Consider the following 17,159-nt stretch of genomic DNA (forward strand, 5'->3'; position numbering starts at 1 on the left):
GTATAGCCAATACATCCTTAATCGACGACATAGTCGAGTGCATACTTAGAGAAAATCAACTTTGGATTTTCTCGAAGACAAAGTGTAAAATGAGAAATAAGTATTTCATATTTTCGGTTTATTTTCTCAATTACTCTACGGTTGCATCGTCCAACCTGGGACCCAGCCTGTATCACGGGAATGTCCATTTAACTTCGAAACTTTTCTGAATTTCGCGCCGATCTAGCATGGTCGCGAGAATCTCGTTACGCCGCTTAATTACGTTCCGCAGAGGAAACCCTCCCTTTCCTTCTTTACCGAATCGAATCTCGTGATCGGTTTTTCCTTTCGTCGATCTTGGAGAAATTCCATCCATCCGATGAAAATTACTTACAAGACACGATCGCAGCGTCGAACGACCTTCTCCACGTTACCGTCTCTCGCAGGTGAGATAGGAAAGTGGTCGTTCACAGAGGTAGGAACGTCGGACGCAGTGGAGCGGCGGGTGGAACCATGGGGGCTACGAGGTCGTTCATCACCGGCTGCCCACCTGAATGTTTCCTTTGCGGGTTTTCAAAGTTTTAGTAGCGAATGTATCCGTCCATACCCCAGAAGTATTTCATCGATCGTTTTATAGCGACACGGGCCTGTGGGGATCGGTCTCTTTTATCATCCGGATCTGGACCGCCTCGTCGTTATTCTTTCTTCCATTCGTTATCTCCCCGGAGGCGCGAAAGGATCCTCGTCGAAACGTAGTCTCCGTCCGTCTTTTCTATTTATCGTTCCATCTATTATTATCCTTGTTCTTTCTCGCGAATACGCTTTCACTCTTTGTCTCGCGAATGTGCTTTCACTCTTTGTCTCGCGTATCCGTGTCTTTCGACAAACGGATAAATCGAGCAAACGGTGATCAGGATTGCGAAGTTACCCAAAAAGATTACCGACCCGCACTTCACATGCACATTCAAACAAATAGCGAATAAGATAGAATCTTAGAATGACCAAGTAGCTCGACATTTAAAATATGAGATCCTAATGTATTCACTACTTTTCTGAGTAACAAATTTGTTAATTGCAAGTGAAAATAATTTTTTATTTCCGGTTTTTCGTAACGAATATACTCCCGTGCCTCCGATTTTTGCTCGGTGACGGTAGGAAGTTGATCACCGAGCATGAGAAAGAGGAGATAAAGACGCGATCCGCGCGCATAACGAAACGAATTTTATAGACTGGTTTCATCGGTCGACTTCGTTTTCACTATTTTCTATCTCGTGGTTTTCGTCGGGCACCTATCCGAATCTCTTCGTTCGGGAGGGTCGAGTAGACCTACGACCCGTCCTTTTCCGTGCAACCGAGGGAAAAGGAGGGAACGCGACAAAGCCTCTTTGCAGCCACTCCGCCGCGTTCAACGACCGTTGAATAAGGCAATATCCCGAGGCTTTATCGTGCCCGTTTTGTGCGAACAAGGGCCTGTTATTACATCGGGAAATTGCTGGACCCGCGCTTTCCCCTTCTGTCCCCATCGCCTTTCCATCATTCCCTCTTCGATTCGCTTTCGATCAGGCCTGCCCGCTCGTTTCCCTCTCGGACCTCGTCTCTGGACTGTCTTGAAATTTAGATGCGCTCGTTTCCTCGGCGCATGCATTTTTCGTCGCGACCTCGGCGAAAAATGCGCCGCGAGTCGAAAGAGAAAAACGGAGTAAGATATCTGGGTTACGAGTTAGACGAGGAGACGTTAGCGGTGATTGGATTCTCGACGACCGACACGGAAATTGGGTGAAATACGTTAAATTGGAAGAGACGCGACAGCCGGAAATGAAAAGATCCTCGTCACCTAGAGCCGAGGGGTGCTTCTCGTAGCTACGTACAAGCTGTGTACGTTGAAACGTTGGAAATTAGAGATTTCATTCGGACAGAGAGAGAGAGAGAGAGAGAGAGAGATATCAATAATAATTCTATTTCTCCTAACGAAACGGAAGAATAAATGTCGCGACCAGTTATCGGTCACCGTATGTCGCACAATGGTCGGAAAACCAGTAAAAATGGACAGAATGGTTTAAGCAGTGAATTGGTTAAAGTATGATCGTACAGGTATGAACGCTTGAATAAAAACGATGACAATATTGAAGTTTTAAGACGTCAACATATTGTTAGATATTACATTAAGCGAGTTTACTTAATAATTGAATTAACGATAATGATTTAGCTAAAATTTTACACGGGCGTTTCGTTTGCATATAAAAAGGTTTGTGTAAAAATTTCAAGGCTCTTCATTGCTTTATAATCGAGATAGAACGTTTTAAAAATTTGCAAATTTTACGCTAGTCTTATGGGAAAATGAAATTTTCCTATATTCCTAATTGAAAATATAATTACGTTCGTCGAGAGATCTCCAAAGCTTTAAATGAGATAGGGTGGAAATTCTGCAATGCCCATCGTAATTGTCTATTTATATCACAAATTAATTTTAACGAGCAGAATTGCTTTTTTGTGCTTTCGTGAAAGTCGGTTATAGCTTGCATGGGAGCTGTATTTTACGCGGTACTGCAGGATTATTCCGTTTCTCCTTTAGATATTTGTATTTAATTAATTTCTAACACATAGAATGATACCTGAAACTCTCACAGTAGGTCGTTGAATTTGAATTGATAAATGCGATCGTATTTCGGATTAAAAATGTAAAACTCTGTTAAAAAAGAGTTAACATGACTTCAAAACCTATCTCATTTTTTTATTAATTAAAAAATTACTTCTGCCGAGTAATGTGTTTCTTTATGACAGAAAACTTTTATAGAAATACATTTTTGATAACTCCAAACCAGCCTATGCTGGTTAATAAAACGAGAAATGATGTTCTACTTTATTTTTTATGACAATTAGTACGAAATACTGCGATAAGCATTTGGTTTTAACTAATTTTCATCGTTCTCCGACCGCTACGTCGCCGTTAATCACGGTATTCACAGAGTTTCGTGATTCAATTAATATCAGGTCAACTAGTTTGTCGTAACGCTATTGGAAGTAAGACGATCGTTGTTAGTTCGATAGCGCATCGTCTTTCGTGGGTTTACGCGTGAACGGGGGTTGACTTATACTACTTTCCGTGCTGGCGACGTTCCAGGCGCCGGGGAATCGGTAGCAGAGATTAGTTTCTCGTTTCGACGCGAAGTACAATGGAACACGGCTGTTTCGGTGCCGAATCGTCTGTACGCGGCCAAAATATACCTACGTGCATCCCACGTATTCCACGATCGACCGAATTCGAGATCGTAGAAAAATACTTGGCCAATACCGCCTGGTGCCGTCTTGAACAATTGATAAGCTTCGTTCAGACTGAAAAACAAGTGTCTATAGACGTGTCTGGTGACTGTCGCAGACTTGTTTTTATTCTTCACTTCTCTTCACTGGAATGGTAAAAATTGATATGCAAGTAAGCTCGTGTCAACGAAAGGAATTATGCTGAAAATGTTTGCTTCCTAGTTAAACAGTAATTTGCATTATAAAGCAGTAGACGATATTAGTTTACATTGATGTAGACACTTGGAAAATATGTTGTCGTTGGAAATATAATATAACAGGTTTCTGACTAAACACATGAATAGTCTTTAGACATAATTGGTCGACACTTTGTGGTAGATCAGAGAACAAATATTTACAACAATTCTACTAGACACAATTAAATGATATATATTTTATTCATACACACAATTTACTATTATGTTTGTTTCAATATTATTTATCAATAGTTAAAATTACAGGAAAGCCTAGTGTCATGATAAGCGAAAGGACGAGACGTGAATCAGAAAAATACATTTTCTAATTTAAGACGAATGTTCGAGCAACACTTTGTCCGTTCTCTACCGGTCAATACGGAACAACGGAGAATTCGATCGATTATCATCCGGTCACTGTTTATAAAATAGGTATGCGACGTGGGGAGGAAGACGTTTCCCCGAGTGGATCTTTATAACCGCGACTCATTTAAATTGGCTATAATGGCTGCACATCCTGTTTAAACGTAGTTTACGACGGACCCTAGTTGTCGCGCGGTAGGAATCGTACATTGCGAGTACGTAGGTATATTCCGACACATGACAACGACACGAAAGAACGCGTGCGATCAAACAGGTTTACGAACATTGCACTAGCCGAAATTCATCAAGTCACTTTTCTAACATTTTTCGGTAAAATTTTTACGTTTAAGAAAAGCTAAATTTGTTCTGGTCTTGATTTCATTCAATACAATCTCTTTCGGATGTAAAATTGCTGATAAACAAAGGCACTATAAGTACGATTCTTCATTCACTCTATTACCCTCGTATCACTAAATATCAGTATATTCTGATTAAACTATGACCAGAGCACACCAGAATTAACTTTTATCTTTCCAAAGAGTCAGCCGACGACCCAAAAATCTTCTTATACGAGCATGAAAAGTGTAAACCCATATTTTTGGCTAATTTTCTGGGTAACATTGATATTCTGGCTTATCGCGCCGCTTCGGGCCCTCTTATCTACTCCACATCTATCCCCTTAAGCGAGTAGATTCAAATAGTGGCGCGATAAGGCAAAAGGTCAATATCTGTCGTGTCGTAGGTCCGAAAATGCTTATTGAATAAATGTATGTTTTTAAAGATATTCTTTTCTTGCTATAGTTCGCAATTGAGTACATGTAGAAACGCCAGGAATATGCGACAACGACGACTATACTATGCAATGCAAAGGTAAAAAATACGCGTAAATAATTCAAAGGTAGCAGAGGTTAGTGAATGGTATTGAAGAATTCGCTATAAATTGGAAATGCGTCGGAAACAATAAATTCTTCAAAACATCGTATCGCGTCGGGTCGTTGATAAATATCCGTCGGAGACTCGCAAGCCGTAAACTTTTTATCATTAATGGTTTTATCGCAGATAAATGAAATCAGCAAAGTTTCTCGCGAGTACTCGTCGTGGAATCGTATAAATAGTTTACGTATGTATCTGAATCCGGCGGTCAACCGGTTGCTGTTCGCAGAAACGCGATCCTATTGTATCGCGAATTAGATCGCGAATATTTATGCAGTTGTTTACCGCGTGGCGAGCACGATTTCATTTTTAAATCGGCTCTCGAAAATATCCGCGACAACAACCCCGTCCTCTACCAGAATTTCGACGTTGCAACAGTAAAGAATCAATAATTTTAATTATCGTATAAATATCGCACAATGTAGAATTAGAGGTAAACTTTTATCGACTCATTCTCACGTGTACATACTATTGTGTACGTCGTTATTCTCGGACGTATGTGTACTTGTGTACATACTTTATGCTCGTGCGAAATTCGTACCTATGCTTTATCGCCGATTTAATTAAAATCCTCAATTTATCTACGGCTTCGCGCGTTCATTTTTTCGCGCCGCTCGAGACGTAATTTTCTGAACGTTCACGGACGAACAAATATATGGGTCGTTTATTTTTGCACAGAGGGCCAAGGAGTTTTCGTATACGCAGTAAGCCGGGACGGAGGAACAAAGTTGATCAATTTTGATCGGAGCAACGAAAGCTCGTATCGTTTCCGAGATTTCCCATAGGAACGACCGGACATCGTCGGAAGCAACGTCGATGACATGCTCCTACAGTTCCCCGGAGTCGCTTCGATGAACTATACCCGTACATATTCGTCCGTTAACCCCTTGTACGTCTTGCACGTTTCCATTCCAAGCAGTGAACACTACCCGTTGACGGGACCCCAATTAAAAAGTTAAAAAACGCAATGTTCACTTTTTTCCCTCGCGATTCCGAACAATAAGAATTCTGAACAAATTCTTTTTTTCATTGCGTAGTAAATTAAACCTTCTAGAATCTCACAAAAAATTAAGTCTTTTGGTTCGATATGAAAAAAGTTATTCTGTTTTAAAGTGTGTCCGAATGTTAATATGAGTCACTGTATGTCGTATACATGTACAGATTAACAGTAAATGAATAGTGATATTATGTGGAAAATAAATTTTACATTAACACTTGGACGACCGGCCGGACGCCAGCTGTGTCAGTTTATTTCTGATAAAAACTTTTTTTTGTCTCGTAATAATTCGCAACCAGGAAGTAATGAAGCCTGCGCGAGTAATAAATATTGTCCGTTGCTCTGTTGTGAACCGTACGCGGGTCTCTGCGAGAATTTCCGGAAAATGCAACGGTCAATTTCGATGGGCGTATAGGAAATCGATGCAGCACCAAGGCGCGTTACAATCGCGCTAATATAGCGTAACGATAATATAGATGATCGGATGCGATATCGGGCTCATCGGAGGCGACGCGTTTCGAGGTCGGAGCGGACCGCGCAGCCCGACGTTCATCGACCGATAACAACTAATCGAACGTTAACGCTTCCCGATTTTTGCATCGCGGTGAAAATTTAAACGTTTCAATATGGATAAGCTCGAGGGCAACGCGGGCTCGGATAAGAGAGCCCTTAAGGTCTGGTTTTGTGAAAGAAAGTCGCGAACCTCACGTGCAGTTCATTATACGAGCCAGTTACTCTATTGTACTAATTAAGATAAGGCTTCAAGTTAATTTACAATTACAAGATGGCTGCTACTCATTCTACTGTATTAAAAATCCGTATATTAAGAAAGATGAATTTTCGTCATTATATTATGCTATAAAATGAACAAATAAATACTTTCTTATACTTCTCATAGTCGGTGTAGAAAATGATAATCTGTAGAATAGTATTAGGAATCAGGTGGTCAATAATCACAAGAAAATCTATGCGTTTCATTGTATATACATACACTCGTGATCGTTACATTTTTCAAGTATTTATCATTACTCGATCAATTGCCATAACGGAAGAAAATTATTTTTCTCGTGCCAACGCCATTATTCCAATGATAAAGTATTATAAAATTTGCGCATTTTCACTGACGATATCTCCAAAAAGATGATCCAGCGTTTTGCGCACATAGACTTTGCTATCCATATTAATGTTCTACAGAATTTCAAGCGATTTGCAACATTTTTGATTTGTGCAACAACTACCTCAATTCGAATTCACGGTCGAGGCTGGTGGGATCGTTCGCGTCACCCAACGAGACACGCGGTCGGAGCGTGTCGTGAAACGCGGGAGCACGTGTTTCTTCTCTCACGTTCGCGTGCAACGGCTATCTTCGTGCTCCAAATAGATTTACCGCTGGCGTACAAAAATATAATCCACTTTCGAAACGGTTCACCCTTATGAAGTGATTATTTCGCGGATCTAATTTGTTATCTCCGCTATTTGTCATAGGCCCTCGACTCATCTCCGTGATGAGACATAATTATGTGAACGCACATTCGTTACCGAGCGTCGTCTTCTTTTTCATTGCACGCATGTTGCACATATCCCACTACTATCGCGCACTCTATTTATCTCGAAACGTGTCATCGCTATTCTCTAACGGTGATATTTTTAATTGCAAATCACACGGGCGCCAGGTCGCGTGCGCTTTCCGTGCCAGAGTCCAAACGTTGCGGACCGGCAACGATTGCTGTGAAACCAGTCCGCCTTGTTTCCGGGGCGAAGTCCACTCTTACCGGCGGTAAAAAAAGAAAGGGAAACAAAGACCGTTCCGAGTCGGGGACAGAGCGAGAGAGAAGGCGTTTGTTTGCCGACACCTACGCAATGCGGCCGCGGATCGTACTTTGGACCCACGGTTCTCGGCCAACGCCCGCGCACTGCGTTTCACGATTCCTCGAGCCTTCGGTCGAAAGGATTATACCCGTTAAAATATGCTTCTTAAGTTTCACGATACATACGTGCAACGTACGGAATATATACTCATTTGATTCCGGATCCACTTCGCACGTATATATAGAAAATGTGACACGTTCACTATTGTTGGATTACGCAAGTGCAAGGAAGACTTCTACAGTTGTAGAGATTCTAAATTTTACTAGGTCGACAGAGGATTTGGTACTTCCGCCCGTTAATTGATAAATTAGCAATAAGGAAAGGGAGAAGAGGTATCGCGACGGAATAGGTAAAAGGATTCACGTGGAGGAACCGTGTCTCCATTCAGGGCTCTATGTATAGCTATATGCGCTCGGAACTCTCTTTGATGGTGGCACCTGGGCAATCTAATTACCTATCCAACGTTTGTACCGCAACCTTTGCCGAGAGCGCGGTCAAAGCCAGTGGAACGCGTTGTTAAACGGTGCTAATGCGTTTACGGGCGTATCATCAAATCGGTCGTCTGGGAGGGTCGAAACGGAACGGCGCGCGTGAACTCTCGGTGCCCGATCGATAGCCAAGCCGTTCGGCGTACACTTTCTTCCGTTTTTACTCTACCCTCGTCTCTGACGGACGATTACGCGGTGTTGTTTTTATCGATAACGTTTATTTCCGATATAACTCGCGAGAAATTACGGTTGGGACCGAGTTTCGAGGAGCGGGAATTCTCGATAGAAGTTCTCGGCAACTGTGATTACGTAAATCGAGTTTAATTAGGGCTCCGCTACTAACGGCCCGCGGGACTAATTTCGTTTGCCACCCGAAAGTTTACGGGGTACCGTTACCCGCCACTTTTTCTCCCCTTACGTATATTCACGCGGCTCGCACACAATAGTCATTACGAAACATTTTAAGCCTCGTTTATTTCAGCTATACTCAACTTCATTATATATGTACAGATCTACTATTTTTCTCGAAAATGTCTTTCGATCTATTTGCTAAAATCCTGACATAAATCAACAGTATATGTACTACAAAAAATATAAATAATATAAAATTACACACGAGTGCAGGCTGCGTTGATCATCGATCGGCCAACTGAGAATTTGACAGTCCGTGCTAAAAGTGAAACGGTCTATTTCTACTCTCTCTCTCTCTCTCTCCCTCCCTCCCTCACAAAAGAGCTGATTGTCAGGGCAAAAACTGCGGCCTGCAGTTATAACGTTATGTCTCTACTCTTGGACGAAAAATCGCTTGGCGGTCGACTTGTTGGACATTCCTGCTTTATTCGAGTCGACGCGCTCGATTCTTGAATCACGACGGACGCATGGACGAGGAGAAAAATCGAACGGAACGGAAGGTGTCTACTTATGTTCGTCGAGGCAAGATTAATCGATTTACTCGCGAATTCGTTTAGCGGCGAATCGACGGATAAGATGGATGTACCTACGTTTCCTCTTGCTCTCCCGTTCGGCTTCCTTCGCTCGACTCGATTTCTCTAGCTCGTTCCTCTGCGAAATTCGTTCTTTTCCTTTCGTCTGTGTTGGCAGAAACGATTATTACCGAAGACGGAGGTAGCGACGGCGACGGCGACGGCGACAGGAGAATTTCGAACGGTAATTTTAATCTCGACGCGTTTCAAATACTCTCGATCGAGAATCGTCGCTCTAATTAAGTAGAAACGAATCGACGAGCGAACAAAGCCGTTGCTCGAACGCGTTTCTGCCAGGAAATTACGTAGGATTCGTTCGAACGTCGTTCCTTTCGTTCGCTTCCGTTTCCCTGTCCTTTGCTCTCTTTTCTTATTCACCCTCTTTGTTTCGATTCCCTTTACCGCCGACTGACGATTTTCAAACGTCTCTCGCAGCACAATGAAAATTGCCAAAGAATTGCAAATTCCAAAATTGATATGTTTGACTCTTAAAACACGTTAGATGAAATTCGCGAGACGGAAATGAGCAGCTCCGAGACGGTTGAAAATCGTACAGCCACCTAAAACGGAAATAAATTGGTACTCTATGGTACGTAGTAAGTACTCGTCGCGCGAGAAAGGAGAATAGCGATATCGATGAAGCGACGATGTATGCTCTTCTTAATATTCTTCTCGTTCGAGATCCATTCGGTTAACGAGGATTCGATGAAATCCGATCATTGCTAATGGAACGTTATTGAGTATCTATCTTCCCTGCAGGAATATTTGCCGAGTTTTTCCCCGGCTCAGTATTAAAATTCCGATTTAACGAGTTTTATTTTTGCGAAATGCTAATAACGCGAAACAGCGGTACGGTTATTATCGGCGTTACGGGCGCAGCTTAATGCTCCCGTATTTGCGGCACTCGAAAATACGATAATTGCCCGTTATTTGTTGCCTCTACCGACGATTGGGGATGCAATTTTCACGGATTCACGAGCAACTGGCGCTGTTTCCAAAGGAAAAACCTGCTTATTTCCTCGCCGTCGCGTACATGATTTCATCGTTTTTGAATCGGAATGGTAGCGGCGCGTAACCGAGTCTACGGTAAATCGAACGCCCCGTCAGCTGCTCACGCGAATGAATTCGGTGCGAGTCGCGCGAAATAAAGGTGCGTCTGCACTAACAAGTATTTAACTTGCGACATTTCTTCCAAGAGAAATTTGCACAAATGTGCACAGTTGTCTGTAAATATTGATGCAATAATTCGTGGAAGTGATCTTCTTGCTCAATAAATGTTAATGCTGTCTACATTAATGCGAAATCCTGCAACGGGCAATCATAAGTTTAGTTCTGTTCAGAACTTTTTCTCACTTCACTGTGCTGCTGTTGCTGTTGCATGTAAAGAAGTTATTTTTAAACGATAACGAGAAACAGAAAAATGTATGTAAGAAATAATACTAAGAACATGCGAGCTTAGTGTGTGTTCTTCCCCATTACTCCTACACAGTTATACGCTGTGTTGTAGCGTTTCTGGCCCGTTCAGGCATCTGCGACACATGTTTTCTGGTGCATGCTTTTTTCTGTAATCGATGCTTATTTTTTTATCGAATATCTGTGCACGCAACGAGGGCGTGCATTTTACGCGAGAAAATAAAAATAAAAATGTAGGCGCGTTCCGCCTGGCGGGACGAGAGTATCACGGTGTAAATCTAGGCACGGGCTTTAATAGAATTCCCTTTTTCGTCTGTTTTCAAGCCGCAACGGTACGCGAAACGTATGTTTTATTGACGGGAACGAGAGGGATGGCAGTTTTCACCGAGCGCGCAGGTGTTTTCGCGCAACGGGAAATAACTCGATACCTCGGACGGGAGGATTCGATTTCAGCCTTTGCGCCGTAAATCTCGCGAACGAATTCGCCGCTAGCGGGATTGGAAAAGAAACTCTACTGAAAAATAATTGCCGCACCGTTAGCCTGGTCGTTAAGCGACGTTGCTAGCGTAAAAATTTCTCTCATGCTTTTCCAAACTTTTTATATCCAATTTTTTGTGAACTCGTGACTGCCACGATTCCAGAGAATCGATTCCCTTTCGCGTCGATCCGGAGCCAGTAAACGCGGTTTTCGTTCGTTTTGAAGCAAGCGCGATCGCGGTGAGATTCGTTAAGTAAATTTTCACGTCCGAATGGAAAAGCAACAGCGAGGTCGATATGGAAGGGCCGATGGAAATTCCTGTAAGCTCTTGCCTCGGGGCTTACGGAGGACGGGGGGAACAAATGGAACGAGATACCTACAGCGAGAGGAGAAAAGTAAAGTGAAAAGAGAAGGAGGAGATTGGGATGCGGGACAAAGGATCTTCCGGATCGAGCGGCCAATTCCCGGTGCGCCCTTTTTTCTCATTTCCGTTTCCGGTTTTCAAGCTACATGCGTTTTCCCGGACATCGTCGTCCCGGCGGCGCGGCGCGCTCGGGACAACCGATATTTGAAACGCGAAAGGACAATAGGATCGTAAACACGTTGTGTAATTTCCTATATGCGTTGTGCCACAGATCCGCACTACTTGCCCAATCAGATCTGTAGACGTTTCTGTACGTCGTTTCTGTACAACAGAATAAATATATTTTTTAGTAGAAACTTGATCGTTATCTGTTGAAACAGATAAAATGGTTACATTATCTATATTGTTACAATCAAAATCAGGGTCAGTTCGAATACCAATATATGTATTTATGTTAATCTCTTCCGGTGTATACGTGTACGTTCAATTTTTTAAATTATTCCAAGTGAAAAAACAGATCACTCGCAAAAAGAATATTTGAATCTATTTTTCTTCACTTTAAAAAATTACTCGCTGAACAGATTAGTTTGATACAAAAATTGTGAAACGAAAGTTAAAGAATAATACTTGTAATGTTTCATAATTTTCTAAATGATACAAAATTGATAATTGTTTCATTTAAACTGTATCATTAATTTCAGCGATAACCCGAGTGGTTTAAAAATTTTATCATTTTCGTTCTTGCTTCCAGCTTCTAACAGCTCTTGCTAAATTAATCTTTTTTAATTTTCCGTATATCTCTGGAGAAATTGTAGAGTTATAAGACGCTTTCCTTAGATCGTCGGATTTTTCTCCTCCTTCAGAGCGTGCACTGCAAATTCTTTAATTTTTATTTAGTTTCCAAGTTTTATTGTTTGCAATTATTCAACGCGCAGCAGTAATCCACGTCCTTTTTGTACATTTTCAAAAGAATTTTAATGTAGCTGGAGGTAACGTGTGTAGGTGAATATTCTTTTTATTTCAAAGCGTAAAAATTATGTTAAAATCCAACAGTATCGATGCTAGATCGAGCAAACAAACAACACGTAGACTTATTACTAGTTTTGAATTTTGTTCCCCTAGGGGGAAACAACCCGCGTTCGTTTGCTCGCTGGTGTCCCTCCAGTTGTACCGCTGCTTGCGTTTTTCCGATATTTTCATACCCGCCCCTATTTTCCAGCGCTGACAGAAAAATCGTTTCGCGTTCGTTAGCTTAATTACCTCGGCCTCGTTCATCTGGAATTATAATCGTCTTTTCCGTCGACTCGGCACGGCCAGCCATGGCGAGCTTTTTTCCAACCGCTTCTCATTTTTTTCCTTTCTCTTTCGAGCATTCTCGAAACGCGGCCGACGATGTCGCGCGCGTATTCGCGAAAAGCTCGTTTTTCCCTACTTCGTTTCCACCGCCTCTCGTCGTTTTCGCATCCGCTGGCAGCGGGCCGGAGCTGCACGGTTTAACTCGTTCGCTCGAGAGGAAAAGCCGTTTCCGTGGTTTCGTAGAAACGGGCGCGAAATCGGTGGAACGTTGGAAGCCACGGGCGGAGCTGCAACGGCGGACGCGCCGCGAGCCGAGTTTCCGGTTCGTCGCGTTCGAACGGGCTAGTCGCGAGTAGGAGATGGACGCGGAACTTTTTCGCGGAAAACGCGGCGAGGGAGAATGAAAATAGGTCGCGAAATTGTACGGATCTGAACGCCGCTCGTCGCATTTTTCATTTCAGCGACATAATCAATTTTATTTTTATTTATAGTCATATCTAAAGCTATTTTATTCTGTTTAAGTAGATTTAATTGCAAACCGGAGTCGATTAAAAATTTAGCAGTATCATTAAGGAAGTAATTATGATTTAATGATATGACCGGAAATCGATTTAAATTATTTATGTTGAATTTGTAACTGATCCGGCGCGTATAAACTCGGACTATGTCCTTAGTGAGACCCCAACGAGTGACTACGTAAAACTGCGCCTAAACCGGAAGTTGAATGTTCAAAACGTGAAACTTGAAAATTAATATATCTATGAATATGAACTGTCGACACTTGATTGAAATAAAAATTCGCAATTCTGTTAATGAATTAATAATTCTCTTATATTGCGTTATTTATTAAACATAGTGTAGAATACGTAATTAACACAGTAAAGAATGCATGAACGTTAAAATAATTGTATAAAAACCATTGTACATTGCACGTGTGACTTAAATTTGTCTAATTAATTGTAAGGGACACTTGAAAGTTTGAGCGATCATATCTTTAGTCCTAAACGGTAAATCTTTACCAGGATTGTAAAATGTAATTTATTCGTGTATAAACTAGTTTCGCCGAAAGTTTCAAAAATCTCTCGAATTATTTAGCAATAACTTGTTCATCGTATTAACGACATTTTATTAGACGTCGCGACTGAGCTACGCTTATAAAAAAATGGTCAACTTGAAACAAGCATAATTGAGAAACGATACAATAGAATGCGTTGAAATTTTGCACGTCCACGTTGTCAGATGCATAATTAATTTTGCTGAAAGTTTCTCAATTATATCGAATATTCTTTATTTAGAAAATAGCTATCTTAAACTACGTTCGTTTCGTTTTCACGTGTCAGATGTTGTTTAGTAGCTTTTCCCCGGCGGCGGCGAGAATAATTTTCTATAGCTTCGCTCGGATATTCATCTGCTTTTCTTTCCTCGTTACGTTTTATCCGAGCTAGAAATCGGTGAGAAACCGTGTCATCGACTCCATTGAATCGACGGAATGGTGCGATTATGGAAAATAGAACGAAACTCGTTCGTACGAGAAACGTTTTGCACCGTTGACGGCTGCGAGGACACCTTCTTACTCGATGGAAGAAGGAGGAGCGGAACGCGAAAAGTTTTAGATAAAGGCGGGCGATCGCGTTTTCTACATTCTTCGATCGTTTTCTTAGTTGCGAGAGCTACTTCGTTATTTCGCGATCGTCGACACTTAACGAAGCGGGGGTTTCGCTACTGAAGCTAGTTAAAGATAAAATTAAACCCGCGGCAACTAATTAACGATGCAACGAACGGTAATTGCGATTATCGAAGCGCAACGCGTTTGCAATTTCCGTCCGGTTGCTTTCGTTGCAGCTAGTGAAATCCTTCCGCCTAGCTCGTTGGATCGCATTTTCGTATTTTCTTTCTCGCATTCTCCGTTGTTCCTTGCTTCGTGTCAGACGATCAGAACACAGTAGTCGAAATCGTGTTGAAGACGTTCTTCGATTTTCACGAAAATTCTGGTGTGGTGGAATGTCGCCGAGTGTGAACGTAGTATAAAAATGATTATGGGACGCGACGATCAATTTTAAACGTCTATCTCTTCTTCTGTTCGGTATATTACCGCGAATTCCTGTATGCGTGATAACGTCGAATCAAAAAGGGGATCCCGGTTCATTCGTCGAGCGAGATTGCTATTTGTTCGCGGTATCGCGTCGATATTCGAAACGGCAAAGTTTCGCTCGTTAATTGCGATTCGCAACTTTCGCGGTGCGGCGTAGTACCAAGTCGAAGAAGTTGCGCGGTTTCAAGTAAACACGGCAGTAAATACACGTAACTTGCAGGGTCGATAAATTGAACAAGCGAGAGCGAGCGGTAAAGACAGAGGAAGAGGAAGCGAGAATGAAGGCTGGCTAGGTTAAAAGCTAGACAGTCGGAAGGTAAATGATATTCGTCGGTGAGTAAGCAAGAGCGAGGTTCCTCGAAAAGACGTTTACCTTCGAGTCGCGAATGGAAATTTCACCTATTTCAGCTATACAGGGTGATCGATACGTCCCTCAACTGCGATCGGAAAAATGTTTTGTATGCTGTGTAAATGGTATCGAAAGATGAACGTCAATCATTTCGTCATAATGACGAGTATTTTTCCTATTGAAACCGTAAAAGCTTCTCCTTTGATCGCGGCGACAAAATCCGTCCGTTCAATGCTGCGCGCGCGACGTTCGCCGCGGCGATTGAAATATTATCAGTGGGCAACCTTGACCGTCTTCAACAGATCAGCTCGAACTCGATACGCGTAATGCTTCGTTCATGGACGATTTTCATATCCGCTATAAATGGTCATTTATGATTCGCTTCGCGAAACATTGCATAGCCGATTATCGCTAATGACTCAACCGTTTAGAAGAAATTAAGAAAAAAATAAACGGAATGAAACGCGCGACCAATGGCAATGGTTTCGCGTCGTCTCTGGGTCTCGTGACTCACGGCTCGTATTGTATTAGGTTGCTGCTTCAACTCTATGCATATGTATATTACATCTTAAGTATCTCAATATGTAACTTGGCTTGTTTCGCTCGCGAAACCTTGTTAAAATCTGTCACTTATTTGGTCGACACGTACAACAACTGCTATATTTCAAGTTCCACTGCGCAGATTTTGATGAAACGCGACTTAAGTTAAAGTTAGAGAAGTCTCACATTATTAAACTGCATTACGAGTAGACGTTTCAGTCTTTCCGTTCAAAAGAATTTAAAGATGTTTGGGATATAAGTCAAAACGATGACACAAGCTTGAAATTTTGAAAATAAGTAGATTATTATGTATAAATTTTTATGAACATCCACGAGCTTGGTTTAAAGTTACAGTACTTTAAAATCAACATGTGTTCTTATGGAGTTTAGCGGTATTCTCAGGTTCATTGGTCAAGCTTCTGAAACTTTTTATGCTGATAAATAATTATGCAATGAACAAAATAATGAGTATTTACTAAATGAAAAAAGAGATTTCTATTAAAATACTGATATTTGTATTTTCGTATAATACGCGCGATATTACCATACTTACGATCGGAGTACGCGCATCATAAATAGTTAAAAACAAAATCAACACGAGCCTCACGAGATTCGTCCGAAGAACGACTTTCTACGAAATAGTTTAGTGGCCAAACTGGTTTGATAGGCTTACTTTACAGAAATTTCGGACGAGACGAACCATTCTCCTCGATCTCCTAGTTAACAAAATGAAGAGACGTTCGGAATGCGGGGAAAGCGGTTGATGCGAAGCGAAAACCAATCAACGCTTTACTCGCGTATAAATCGAGTCTTGAGGAACGGGAAGGGTACGATTACTATTCAATTCGTACGTCGAACCGTCGATACGTGACAGAGTATACGTTCCGGCAAAGAAGGAACGATTTACTCGTTGAAATTCAATACGATCGAGCTTTTAACGATTCGTACTTCATTATACGCGTGTCTATAAATCTCGTGCCGAATTAATGTAAAGATTTAACGGATGCCGACGTTCCATACGTCCTCGTCGGAAAATAATGTGTCACAATATTTTCGGACTGGTCTGTATACGTATGTTGATCTTCTTCTTTCGCGTGCATCCACGATAACTAATCCACCAATCGTTTTGTATTTATTTTCTTTTCAGTAAAAGATCCGGCAACTTCGAGGAGATACGGATAACATTTTTGTTCGTACGCGTATCTCGTCGAGTTGTTCGGGCGTATGGAATATTTAACAGCCGTTCGTGCGAGTCAGAAGCGAGGTTCCTCCTACGAGATCGCACGGTAAACAGAGCCGGCCTTCCGAGAGGCCGATGCACCGCGTTGCCCTGTCATATTTGCAATTCCTATCGCGTTTCTTCGACCTCTCGCCGTCGAATTCGCAATAACGACTAAAAGAACGGGCCGTGACACCTGCCATTCGAAGTTGACCAAGAAGAATCTTTTTTTTTAATCAAAAATAACACAATTAACACTAGATTGCCCAACGAAGTCGTTTTGACTGCTTTTGGGCAAATGTACA

At 41.9% G+C, this 17,159-nt stretch overlaps 1 protein-coding gene and 1 long non-coding RNA gene across 2 annotated transcripts in view; both read left to right on the forward strand.

The window, feature by feature from the left end:
- Nucleotides 1–17,159, forward strand: part of dnr1 (E3 ubiquitin-protein ligase defense repressor 1) — a 29,982-nt gene that overhangs the window by 3,396 nt on the left and 9,427 nt on the right. The window lies entirely within an intron of this gene.
- Nucleotides 3,119–5,986, forward strand: LOC113465173 (uncharacterized). Its single transcript, XR_003390011.1, has 2 exons — nt 3,119–3,391; nt 3,738–5,986. It is a non-coding gene; the product is annotated as an uncharacterized LOC113465173 (long non-coding RNA).

The sequence above is a fragment of the Ceratina calcarata genome, unplaced genomic scaffold (genome assembly GCF_001652005.2).
Source record: "Ceratina calcarata isolate Rehan_Ccalc_2016 unplaced genomic scaffold, ASM165200v1 scaffold98.2, whole genome shotgun sequence".
Lineage (NCBI taxonomy): Eukaryota > Metazoa > Arthropoda > Insecta > Hymenoptera > Apidae > Ceratina > Ceratina calcarata.